Here is a 12,500-nt window from a genome sequence, read left to right as displayed (position 1 = left end):
GAAAAGATTCTACCAGTCTCGGGATCATTTTGGAGTAATTTAAAATTATTAAGAATGATGCTTTTGACTGCGTGATTATGAGGATGGAAAGTGAGGGTGAATGGAGTTCTGTCATTCTTATCTTTTTGTGACGTTTGTAGTGCTGACTGTCAATCAAATTGTTGGGCGCGATGATGGCCCACTTTGACCGCAGAGACAGGATAGCAATGTTTTTTCGAAGAACTGGCACATCTCCTCTGATTTGCTGGAAAAATCGGAGTCATCACTGCATAGACGTCGAAGTCTAAGAAATTGAGAATGAGGATTGGAGTTCTTGACATGTGATGGATGTGATGATGAATACAACAAATAACTGTGATAATCTGTAGGTTTGTTCTGCACACTGGTACATAGCACGTTGCCAGTAATAGAAACTTTGATATCTAGGAAAGCCAATGAAGTTTCCGAAATTTCCCAGGTATATTTAAGAGCCGGATGAAAAGAATTGACGGAGATTATAAATTGATCGATTTCTACTATGCTGGATGAAATAGCGCCGATGCAGTCGTCGATGTAGCGGCCGTAGAGTTCAGGTTTGGGGCCGTTGTACTGATTAAAAAATTGGTGTTCAACATATCCTACAAAAAGATTAGCATAGCTAGGTCCCATTCTTGTGCCCATCGCTACACCGTTAATTTGTTTATAATAGCTGACGGCGAATGAAAAACATAAGCGTTAAAACTAGTTCGGCAAGGCGGAGGAGCGTTTCCGAGCTTGGTTCTTTGACAGTTCGTTGATCGAAAAAGTGTTTAATTAAGTTGATTGATCCAAAAGGTCTAGATAGCAGCAACAATATAGATATTCGTATAAACATAACAACTTTCTTTAATTTTCCAGACATGTTTCGACGGTACATCCGTCATCTTCAGTGTTACATATTTTGAAATCGCCGTTGAATTTAAAGCGCGCGCGATCTTACAAACTTCGTTACATTGCGTACTAAGTACCAAGTGAAGCTTAAGGAATCCATGTATATAAAATGGGAGAAGCCCGATCTCAACCAGCAGGTGAAACACATTAACCTGACTCTCTCCCTGTAAGGAACTAAGCGTCACTCATTTAAATTTTTGTTTTGTTCTGTTTTGATTTAATACGCAATATTGACAACGCAATGTAACGAAGTTTGTAAGATCGCGCGTGCTTTAAATTCAACGGCGATTTCAAAATATGTAACACTGAAGATGACGGATGTACCGTCGAAACATGTCTGGAAAATTAAAGGAAGTTGTTATTTTTATACGAATATGTTTAATTAAGTGCTTGAAGACCTTCGCTATTGGGAATGACTGTGTACAGAGATGTAATGTCCATGGTGAAAATAAATTTGTCTTGGCCGGAGAAATTGAAATCGCGGAAAATTTTTAGTACGTTTTTTGTACTGTCTTTAATGTATGATGGCAAAGATTTGACGATAGGCGTCATAATCCTGTCTAAGTAGCTAGAAATGAGTTCGGTGGGGCAACTACAGTCACAAACGATAGGGCGACCTGGGTTGTTAGGTTTGTGAATTTTTGGCAAAAAGTAAATGCACGAAGTTCTAGGGGTGGTGATGATGAGATTAGTTGCAGTGTCCGGTGATTCCTGATTAACTATAAGATTCTGAATGGTGTCTTTGACAAGTTTTTGATTTGTGGAGGTGATATCTTTCTGGATTTTGGCATAAAACGAGGTATCAGAAAGTTGTTGCAAAGCTTCTCTTTGTCGGCCGATTTGACAACCATGTCATTGCGTTTACTAAGATTTTTAACCGCCGCCCACTCTTCCGAGGAAAGGTTGGAAAATTGAGGCAACAGCCGATGAAATTGATGTGACTAAAAAACCTAGTTTTGGCGAAAATGAGAGTGGCTAAACGGAAAGCTAAGTTGCTGCTAAGTGCGGGAAAAGGAAAAAGATAACTTACGATTTCCTGGCGTAGCTCCTTGGTGAGTTTCGAGCAACCAACACCCACAACTGCAAAGAAATATGAGGAATTTTTATAGCGCTTTGATTTGGGCATGCGGGCATTGCCATACAAACCCGATGTCGAGGCATGACAGATTCACAATCACATCAAATCGAGGTGATGTGCCCGTCGGCCAGTCAGTCCAAGATGGCTCCATACCCTGAAATCGCATGGCATCACGGCCGATACCCGCGAAACATATTCGGGACTTTCGTAAAACGACACGAATGCGTCTTCCTTCGTTGGAACGCAATAAATAGCATTAATGTATACTGTGTGTTTACTGTTTAAAAACAGTAAATTCACACCTAGGTACATGGATACATGAAAATCCTGAATGTACTTGCAAATAAAAAAAAAACAAGCCTCAACTATCTACAATGTTCTGAAATGTTCACGTATATCGTTTGCTTCAAAGAGTTGCAAACTAAGTCGCAAGGCCGTTCACGAGAGAGAACCACAAAAAGTTAGCAAGATGAGCCAATCAGAACTAACTTCAATGCTTCAGAAAGTCTTTTTGTTTCGTGGCGCTAACGCTTTTGAAAGCCGCAAAGCACACACACGTACTGTTTCGAGCAAACTTTTAGATGGATTATTGAACTTTTTTTTGTCGAGAGATCAGTCTCCAAGAATCACTCTTTCCTTAATCGTCAAGATAACTAACTGAACAAATGTTTAGCCTTTTTGCTTTGCAAGGCCGTAATTAAATTGATGTGAGTTAAACGATTCGAGTCGATCCGGCTCCACATTTGTACTATACGTTCTTTTCAATATGAGGGATCATGACTTCAATAAATACCAAGGCCTTCCTTCTATAGATCATAGATGAAATGATATACTGATGAAATGAATCATATATTGAACTGCGGATATAAAGTCAAGTGAAGCTATGATCCTCGCAGTTACGAACGCAATTTTAGCAATTGAGTAGAGAAGCCTGAAAAATTCAATTCGAAGTCCTGAATTTTTCAGGCTTCTCTACGCAATTGCTAAAATTGCGTTCATAACTGCGAGGACCATAGCTTCATGATTTTATAGATCATAGAGGCACGCCTGTGTACCGTGAGCACTTACTTTGTTTTGGCTAAAAGCCGATATATGATGTACTTGTCTACGAGGACAGAAGGTATTTATCGCTTTACCGCTGAAAAACGAAGCAATTGGACGCAACAACAAGAAATTATCGAATAAGTCCTTCGTTCGTGACTAAACGTTAACTTGCCTTGCAAATTGAAAGCGTTACAATTGAAGTATGTATTTTTATAAAAACAAAAGCTCAACAACCAACTGTAATTTTCTCCTTTCCTTTTAGCACTTAACAAAGGAACAATTTATTAAAAAAGAGCCACCGAAATTAACCATTTTAGTAAGTGCAAAAACATAATAATGCTTTCATGCTGTGCGTGAGAAATTTTCATTGCAGACGTATGCTAAGGCTTGAAAAGTAAAAATTAAAACGTTTTTACACTAATACGTTCATTGGAAACGTCTCAACCGCAGAAGGACTGTTCTCTGCATTGCACTCCTTCTTCGTTGTTTTGATCAGTGCACGCGAACCTTGTGTTCAAACTAATCACTGCGATAATTCTCTCCCAAAAATCATACTGTTTCTTTTAAAAAAAAGTAAAACAATCAAATAGTCTGAAAGGTTAAATATAAACAACTTTTTTGTGTTACTCATCCGTCATATTTTCAGAACTGAGACAAAATAATTGACTTCTTCTACTATTTTTGCCTTTTGTTTTACGTAAAGCTGAAAATGAGATAAAATGAGAAGTGATCACTTTCCTTGATACCAAGTAATCTTGAAAGTTCCTTAAGCTACGCTGCAGCCACTCAAATAATTAGCGTGTATTATATCACCAGGACGACGCATTTCAAGCGCCCTGATTGGTTCACTTTGGGACGATTGGCACTAAAGAACTCTTTACCCCGGGAAATTAACGAAATGACTTCTCATAATCGTTTTAGTACTTTTTTTTTTCATCCCCAAGTTTTGCAGCCGATACATGCTAAAAACTAGTATTAATCTCGGATTATTGAAGTGCGTTCGACAGTTGCTTGGCCTGTGTTTCCGTAGGGTTCCAAGCGAGAAAACTAAGCATGTGACTGGCAAAAGGAGACTGTCATCAGATTGAGACAGAAGCACATGACACCAATTTTATGCCCAAATATGGACAAGAATAAGACCGAAGCTGCACGCGCGGGAAAATGCACGAGCTGCGTTATATCCAAATAAGGAAATGTTCAAACTAAAAAAAAAAAAACGCTCTGAACCAGAGTTAAACTCTTCAAAGTCATGTGCCTCTGATCGAGATCGATACGCGCGCGAGAATCCACGAGATGGTTCCCCTGCAAACAACAAAAGAATCTTCGGGGAGGATATTTTGGTGTCCTTTACGGAGAAAAATCACGATTCTCTTTGTCAAGACCACACAATCACCCAATCTGAACAAAATAAGAACGCGTTCTCCTTCGATCGAACGCACAACTATTCATCGCAGTATCAGTAAAAAGGGGTAAATGTTTATTGCGTCGCTTCTCATCTCAGCTTTGAAGAGAGCTTCAATGATATTAAAAACAAGCTGGCACTTTAGGTGCATTTTAGATTTTCGTACCTTTCCGTCCTGAAAACGACTTTGAAAAGATCAAATTTGAAGCAAAGTAGAGGACATGAGAACCCAACGTTAAAGCGATGTCCAATTTTATGCCCTTAGTCTCCCGCACCTTTCAAAGCTGTTCAATTGTTGGAGTTTACACAACGAACAACTTGGAACGACGAGAAACAAAAGTTGTAAAAACATGTTAATAATCCATGAAGGAGGAAACCAAAAGAAAGAGAGAGAGAGTCCTCTTCAGACGCATTTCGCTGTAAATCCCGATGCAGTGCGAATATTACCATAAACGGTATGCTGAATCCAAATTACAAAATGGATATTTTGTAAATAGGCAGCTTTCACGATAGCCTCATTTGACAACAACTACCAGAATTCAGTTTGTTTTTTTCTTTTCTTATTCAAATTTTGTATTCCCAGTGGGACTTGTTGTCAAATTGCGTCATAATGCAAATGTCCTATTAGACGACCTACTGCTAGCCTGTTGTCATCGTGCTCCTAAGATGAAGTTGGTGTGGGATAATGCAGGTACTGACAGAAACTAATGTAAAGTTTAAAGTAATTGACCAACTTAACGAGGGCAAAATCCATTAGGCAGCAACTAGCCTCTCATCATTTATGGACTGGACTGTCTTGAGCCAGTCTGAAGTATGCAGGATATCGATGATGTACTCCCGCTTGTCGTTGTTCTCTATTCGACACTTATACAATTCGTACTGTCGCTCGAAAATGTAATAGCATCTCAATATTTACACCTTCGTAGCTAGTCTGCATCAGGTCCCATAGGCACAATCAATCAATCAATCAATACTTTATTTGATACAGCAGGTCAATAAAATTGGCAACCATACAGCTGATATGGACCTGCTATATTGCTAAGAACAATGCAAAAAAAAAAACAACAACAAAAAAAAAACAGACAAGACGCACCGCAAAGACGAACAGTACAGAAGGATATTTGAGTCAAACAGGAAAAAGATACCACAAAAATAAAGAGTACTTTGGTTTTCAGTAGTATTGATCAGCCAGAATTTGAGTGTTCTGCTCTCCAGTGAAATATGGAAAGGTCCCCTTGATAATTTCGTTGGGACTCAGGACTGAATTCACTTTTATATGAGATAACAACTATGAAGAGAGAGAGAGAGAGACATTGGGGGTTGCGCCATACCGCATTTCCGCGTCAAAAATTGGCAAATACCGAAATACCGCGTTCAAACAGCTAGATACATTACATCACCTTCCCCATTTTGCTCTGAGCACGCGGATTACCTTCGTCAGTACAGCAAACGATTGTTAAAATGAATCGCATGGAAAGAGTGATCTCTCACCAAGAAGGAAGGCTTCAGACTTTCCAATTTATTTTCCCCTGGAGCAACCGGAAGTCTGATAGTAACGTAATTTCTGCACCAAATACCGTGAACCGCTTGCCGTAGGGTCTGATCATACCGCAATTCCGAACTTTTCGGATTAAAATTTCCGAAATACCGCGCTAAAAATTAACGGATACCGCAATTTGAACAAACTCGCTTGTCCAAGGTGTATTTTAATGCAGATTTTTAAAATCAGAAGTTCTTAATTTGCTCAAAATAAGCTTTATGAGCCCTGGTGAGTCCAATTTCAAGCAAAGAGAGATTTTTAAGTTCCTTGTTATGGATAACGACTGCTTAAAGCGGCAGCTAAAATAATCAGGTCTGTCCGGAATTCGTATGCAGAAATTGAAGTGCCCCAAAATATTTGGGAGATATAATTCCCTTGCGCAAATTCAAATAGCTGAAAGCTATCACCAGCAAACAATCCAGCAAACAAAATTTGGTTTTATCAACGGAGTTGATAATGTAAATTAGCCACCGTACAGAGATTCTAAAAGCTGACGTTTCGAGCGTTAGCCCTTCGTCAGAGCGAATCGAGGGATTATGGGTTACGTGTAGTTTTTATAGTAGAGTAGGAGCTACGCTATTGGTGGTAACATGGCAACGTGAAAAATAGGAATATATTAGTTAAATGAAAAGCGTTCGTTAATACCGTGAGGATTAAGGGTGCCGATTTGAAAGATGAATTTTTGTTCCAGATTCTTGCGGCTTTCCGTCGTACCTAGATGTAGGGAAAGGCCGCAGATAGCCATGTGTTTTTTGGAGTGGTTAGGCAGATTAAAATGGCGAGCGACTGGCCTAGATGCATCCTTGTCATTCTTCTCAACATCGCGAGGGTGTTCGCGGAATCGGTCACCTAGTCGTCTATCTGTCTCACCAATGTATAATTTATTGCATAACGTACAGGTTATGCAATAAATGACATTTGCGGAAGTACATGTGAAACGATCGGTGATCTCAACAGATCACTTAGATTCCTATATTTTGCTAGTGTTAACAATGAAAAGACGAGTTTTGCATTCGTTTTTCGATTCGCTCTGACGAAGGGCTAACGCTCGAAACGTCAGCTGTTAGAATCTCTGTACGGTGGCCAATTTACATTATCAACTTCGTTGATAAAACCAAATTTTTGTATACTACTTTCCCACCGACGCAGCACCACAGTTTCTTTAGAAACTACCCCTTCAATCCAGCAAACAATTTGTTTCCCAATAAAGCTTCTTCGTCACCGTCCTTGTTTAGGCTCCTTAAAGCTACGACGACGGCAAGTACAACGAAAACGTCATCACAAAACCTCGTTTACAGGGCGAGCTGGTTAAAACCTCGTCCCCAGAATTAAAAGCGGAGAAGACCCTGGGCACGAGGTTGGTTTGGTTCAGTTGTCATTAAGGAGCTTAGGCAAGGACGACATCGACGTTTACGAGAACTTCACATGAAAATAGGTTTTATTAGCAAAAATAATGGCTCTGCATGCCCTGCACCTGCGTTTTACATTTTGATACATTTCTTTGTCGTTCTCGTCTTGACAACGACGTGAAATGATCAAATTTGAGGTCTTTTGGAGGACGAGAGCACCTGACCATGAATTTTCAACTTTCTCTCTAAATATCAGCGCCGTTCTCACTAATAATTTTATTCTTGGAATGTGGACTCACACCTTCCAAGCCGAGCGACTACTGACACCCTTTTCAACATCACAAGGAAGTGCCAGTTGCATGGCAGCCTCCCACCCAGACCTTCTTAGGGCTTCACCCCCCCCCCCCCCATCCCCCACGTGCAACGTTTGAGGAAACCCTGAGAACGTCTGCGTCAGAGGCTAGTACTCACGGCGGTCAGTAGCGAAAGTTAACTGAGGGGATTAAAAAAATATATTATTCCCACCTGGTGACCATTTATAGCAAACTTGGTCACTTCAGGTTGTTGTTTTGTAGGGAACGACAAGGTAAATCTATTGTTTTTGCTCATAAACAACATCTTCCTCCACTCGAAAACAGACCATTTTAAATAATTATGTAGATTTTTTACGTTTTCGTTTCTCTTGTTGATGCTTAAGATCCTCAGCTTTCTCATAAGCTGCCTATTTAATTGAATCGTCTCGTTGGGTGCAACTGACAATAGACCATTTTACAGTTCTAGCTAAGTTACCTGGCCTGCGAGTGGAAGCGAGGCTGCCGGTGACCCTGTTTTGATACAAACCTCCGTGCTTTTGTAATGTTAATACGGACTAATTAGAATTACAACAACACAATTTGCATGATAAAAGCAGTTGGGGCTGTATTAATGCAAGGTCACCGGCAGCCTCGCAGCCATTCATAGGCTAGGTCGCAGAGCAAACAACTGTAAAATGGCCTATTCTTGGATAAAATTCAAGAATAAAGCCACCTTAGTAATTCGTGATCTGTTGTAGCAATCAACGTGCAGTGAACCTAGGCTGTTGTAATGAATCCCTTTCCCAAAAACAAACTGATTTTTTTGATGCACGATTTTTAATACATGTTAAAGCTCAGCGAAAATGTCCGACAACCCAGGGCTTTTTCACTTTGCTTTTTAAACTACATCCAACATAGTATTTTTCCTTCCCGAGTACAAACCATGTTCATCTGCAACTTGCATTAGTTTTACAGAATAAGCACTTTCCAAATTGTCTTCGGGTGATTCAGGCCGAAAATTTCCAGGCCATAAATTCTGGTGTTGATAAAAACTTAAAACACTTTATTTATTTCCAGCCATCATCCTTCATTATAGTAACGCTGCTTCAAAGTCCTGTACTTCCGCAACATATACAATGCCTCCACTTCCTTGATCACATATTCTCCTCTCGCGATTAACATCTTGATTTTTTCAGGATCCCTCACATCCTTGTTCTTCATAAAAGCTTGCTTAACTTTGTTCTTGAAGTACTGTTCACCCATTGGATAATCTTTTCCAAGATACAATAACTGCAAAAGAAAGGAAAATGAAACAGAACCTCTTACTTATAGTTCATCAAAAAAAAAAACGAGAATAATGAAGTTATGTCACATTGGGCATTCTTTAAAATTCTTTAAAGTTATACTCTGGACTATGCTAAAATTTTTTTACTTGTCTTTTTCATGCATCAGGGCCTGGTACTAGAAGTCTGCATGCGTCAGCTTAACTATTGCTGATTTTCATCAAACCATTTGCTATGTGAATGACAGTTGATCATTGGGGAGACAGAAGCTCTCAAACTATCCTTGATTGTCACGTACAGTACCATCGCTGTTTTGGACATATTTCTGTATAGAGTTATTGACATTTTGAGTTTTCTGTTTATTTCTCAAGCTGTGTCTATCAACCGTGCAAAAACTAAGCCATGCATCGTGCCAGTTAATTGGAGTTAGGTGATGGCATCAGAAAGAGGGGATGCCATGGACAGAAAATAGAGATATTTTTCAATCTTTCAGTAAAAAAGAAATTTATTTGTAAGCATTTAAGTAGTTTTTTAAAAACAGTCTTATTAAAGCCGAGAAGTCGCCAATACAGTGGCTTAAAAAGGTTGAAGTCTCTCTCGACAAATATTGAAAAAAAAGATACACTTTTTATTAGATTGGAACCAGTGTAACCACTTTTAAATTAAGAGAACTTCTTATTAGAAAGGTTACAACTTCCTCGCTTATACCTAAAAAATGAACTCAGTGACCCCCATTTTTATTGTAGAATAGTAATTAGCAATCTGAGGTATAACTGTTGGCAAAATTATAAAAAAATTAATGGGAGCCTATTTAGAGCTACCTTAAATTTTTGAAAAAATTACAGCCAACAAAAAGGGCCAGCTATTTCACTAAGAGAAGTTGGCCTCTTTTTCCCCCAAACTGAAGCAATTAAACTTAAGCCATATTCTTTCAAACCAAAGATTAAAATTCACTTTGACAATGACAAAGGACAGTTATTCTGCTCAAACCCAGGGGCCACTGAGTATGTTTGAAAGTGGTGGGACTAGGTCTTGGTATGGGTATTAGCAGTGTAAATTAGCGGTACTAAGTCCTTTATGAAGCCAAAAAAAAAACTGTAAGAAAAAGCCCCCCCCCGCTCTCCATTGCCACTGAATCCACCCACTAACTTCAAATTTTCTTGAAATCCGTTAGTGCAGAACTTCACTGATATTGCAGAGGTCATGACTTTGAGTCCAATTTAAGCCTGAATTTTCCAATCTTTCCTTTTGTTACTTTTTAAGTTAACATTGTGCCCTGCGAGCAGAGTCTCCAGCAAACCAAGGCAGGACAAGGAAAGGAGACTCTGCAGAAATCGTGTTCTTCTTTCAGATGCTGTTATCCATTAATCTGGATAACGAGATGCAGAAATTCAGGTTCCAAACCTGTTTTGATGTGCGAGTTTACCCTAAGAGGGCTATCTGATGACCAAACTTGAGACCCTGGTTTAGTTCAAAACAAACATGTCGGAATGTCTGTATTCAACCAAAATCTTTAAAACAATTGCATTTTTCACTGAAAGGAGCCAGATCCATCTACCAGCTGAGCAAAGACAAGCCCTTAAAAGTTTGTAAGGTCAAGACATGTTAGACAGGACACTGAAATTAAATCCCTCATATTTCAATCCCAATACTAAAACATCTGAGCCGGCACCCTCCGAATCCTGTTGAGTTCATTGTGATAGCTCCACTTCGTGCAGTTATGGGCGACCAAGTTTCTTTCTGTGAGAAGCTTGGAGTTAAGGCTGCAAAGCTTGAGGAAGTCAATGGGGTAAACGAGGACTTACTAGCCCGGGGACTCTTTCCAAACACTTCAAGACCATGAAGGATTTCGAAGATCGCATCATCGGAATTGTAGTCGATGAGTCTCATTGCGTAGTTAAATGGTGAGTGTTATTTTTTCGAAAATACCTTTTTGATTGATTACGAATCAATTTTGCCTGAATTTTTTATTTGATTTATGGTTAATTTAGTTAATCTGCCCCGAAATGAGAGTGTTTCTTGGCAACCGCCACGCATGCTCAAAAGGGAAAGACCATGATTTCTGCAGCGTCTCCTTTCTTCGTCCTGTCTTTTCTTTGGAGACTATGCTTGCAGGGTAATAATGTTTATAACTGCAATGACAAAAAAATCTGGACATCATAGTTCTGTGAATGTTGTGTCTAACAGGACTGTGTTCATCCCAAGTATCAAAGTCTACAAAAAAAATTTTCTTCTTGCATCAAAATTCTCTGACCTGTTTATAGAGATGCTTAACTGCAAATCGCAAGTTGTTGGAACTTGTCATGTTTTACGCCTGAAAACACCACAACAAATTATTAGTCTCTCACCAATGCAACAGCTAGTGTGACAATTCTTCATAAAAATCAAGTTAAGCTATGATCTTCGCAGTTATGAACGCAATTTTTACAATTGCGTAGAGAAGCTTGAAAAATTGAGGACTTCAACGGAATTGCGAGGTCACGGGGTTTAAACTGCGTTGAAGTCCTGAATTTTTCAGGCTTCTCTACGCAATTGTAAAGATTGCCTTTATAACTGCGAAGATCATAGCTTCACTTGATTTCATATCCGCAGTTCAAATGATTCATTTCATATACCATTTCATCATCTTCATAGAAAATAATATAAATAACTCTTCATTCTTTGCATCTTTTCTTTCTTACACCAGTAAGAACAAGATCACTGGTAGGAAGCTGGAGTGAACCACCCAAAATTGAAAATACAAGCAAACACATTTTTTAAAAAAGAGCAACAAATTTCAATCATAGGGTCGGACTTTTAAAACTGAACATTTTTGCGGCTGTGTTCTTGAATGTATTTCCCGACCTCCAATTCAAATTGGTTTTCCTTTTAGGCAGTGGTGCTGGGTTCCCTGTGACCCACATGTGCGCAAAATTCCCAATATTAAAATTTCTTATGACCCAGTGGACCTCCAAATAGCAAAATAACCGTTTTTATTATCAATAGGCGAAATGAAATAACTGAAAACTTTGCCTCCTAAGAGCCACAGGAATTGTAATGCTTTTAAAGCTCAACTGGATTCACTGAATAATCAATAAAATTTCTAAACAACAACGATCGTGAACAATATCAGCACTTACTCCTCGAAGCTTCCAGCCAAGACGAGTGTTGCTTCAAGAGGTTGCCTCTTTTTCATTAGAATATGAAGTCCGTCATCTTCATAGTTTCCTTAAACAACGCATCGTTACGACCACAGTTAGTTAGTTGATCGGGATGTTACGTGAGATCAAGGCACTGTGATGAAAAATGGCCGACTACAAGCTGGAACCCAGTGTTTTTCAGCCACAATTCCAGTCACTGGTCACACAACAAATAGCAGTCACGCTAAAGGACAGATGCTGCCTTGGTGGGGATAGTACTTTATGTAAGACTACGTATATTGTCCCGGGAATACCCCATAAATCCTTCTATACCCATGTTTACCCATGTATACCCTTGCGTTAGGAAACACTTCAAACAAAACTTTTCATATTCTTTTATTTTCCAATGCAACACACTTTCCTTAAAAAAAATCATTTACTGAAAAATACTATGTTTACTTTCAACGAACAATTTACAGTACT

At 39.1% G+C, this 12,500-nt stretch overlaps 1 protein-coding gene and 1 long non-coding RNA gene across 5 annotated transcripts in view; both read right to left on the bottom strand.

The window, feature by feature from the left end:
• Positions 1–8,433: 8,433 nt before the first annotated feature.
• LOC138059279 (uncharacterized) lies at positions 8,434–12,200 on the bottom strand. Its single transcript, XR_011134190.1, has 3 exons — positions 12,018–12,200; positions 11,153–11,212; positions 8,434–8,905 (listed from the first exon to the last, which is right to left on the bottom strand). It is a non-coding gene; the product is annotated as an uncharacterized lncRNA (long non-coding RNA).
• Positions 12,201–12,400: 200 nt separating this feature from the next.
• LOC138060613 (thymidylate synthase-like) overlaps positions 12,401–12,500 on the bottom strand; it is a 12,540-nt gene continuing 12,440 nt past the window's right edge. For all 4 annotated transcript variants that reach the window (XR_011134394.1, XM_068906455.1, XM_068906456.1 and 1 more), the window contains one exon: positions 12,401–12,500. This exon is cut by the window's right edge. The gene's annotated coding sequence lies outside the window, so the exon portion shown is untranslated.

This window comes from Montipora capricornis, chromosome 8 (genome assembly GCF_036669925.1).
Source record: "Montipora capricornis isolate CH-2021 chromosome 8, ASM3666992v2, whole genome shotgun sequence".
In the NCBI taxonomy this organism is placed as follows: domain Eukaryota; kingdom Metazoa; phylum Cnidaria; class Anthozoa; order Scleractinia; family Acroporidae; genus Montipora; species Montipora capricornis.
Note: the sequence above shows the minus strand (reverse complement) of the source record. Positions and strands in the feature narration are given on the sequence as shown.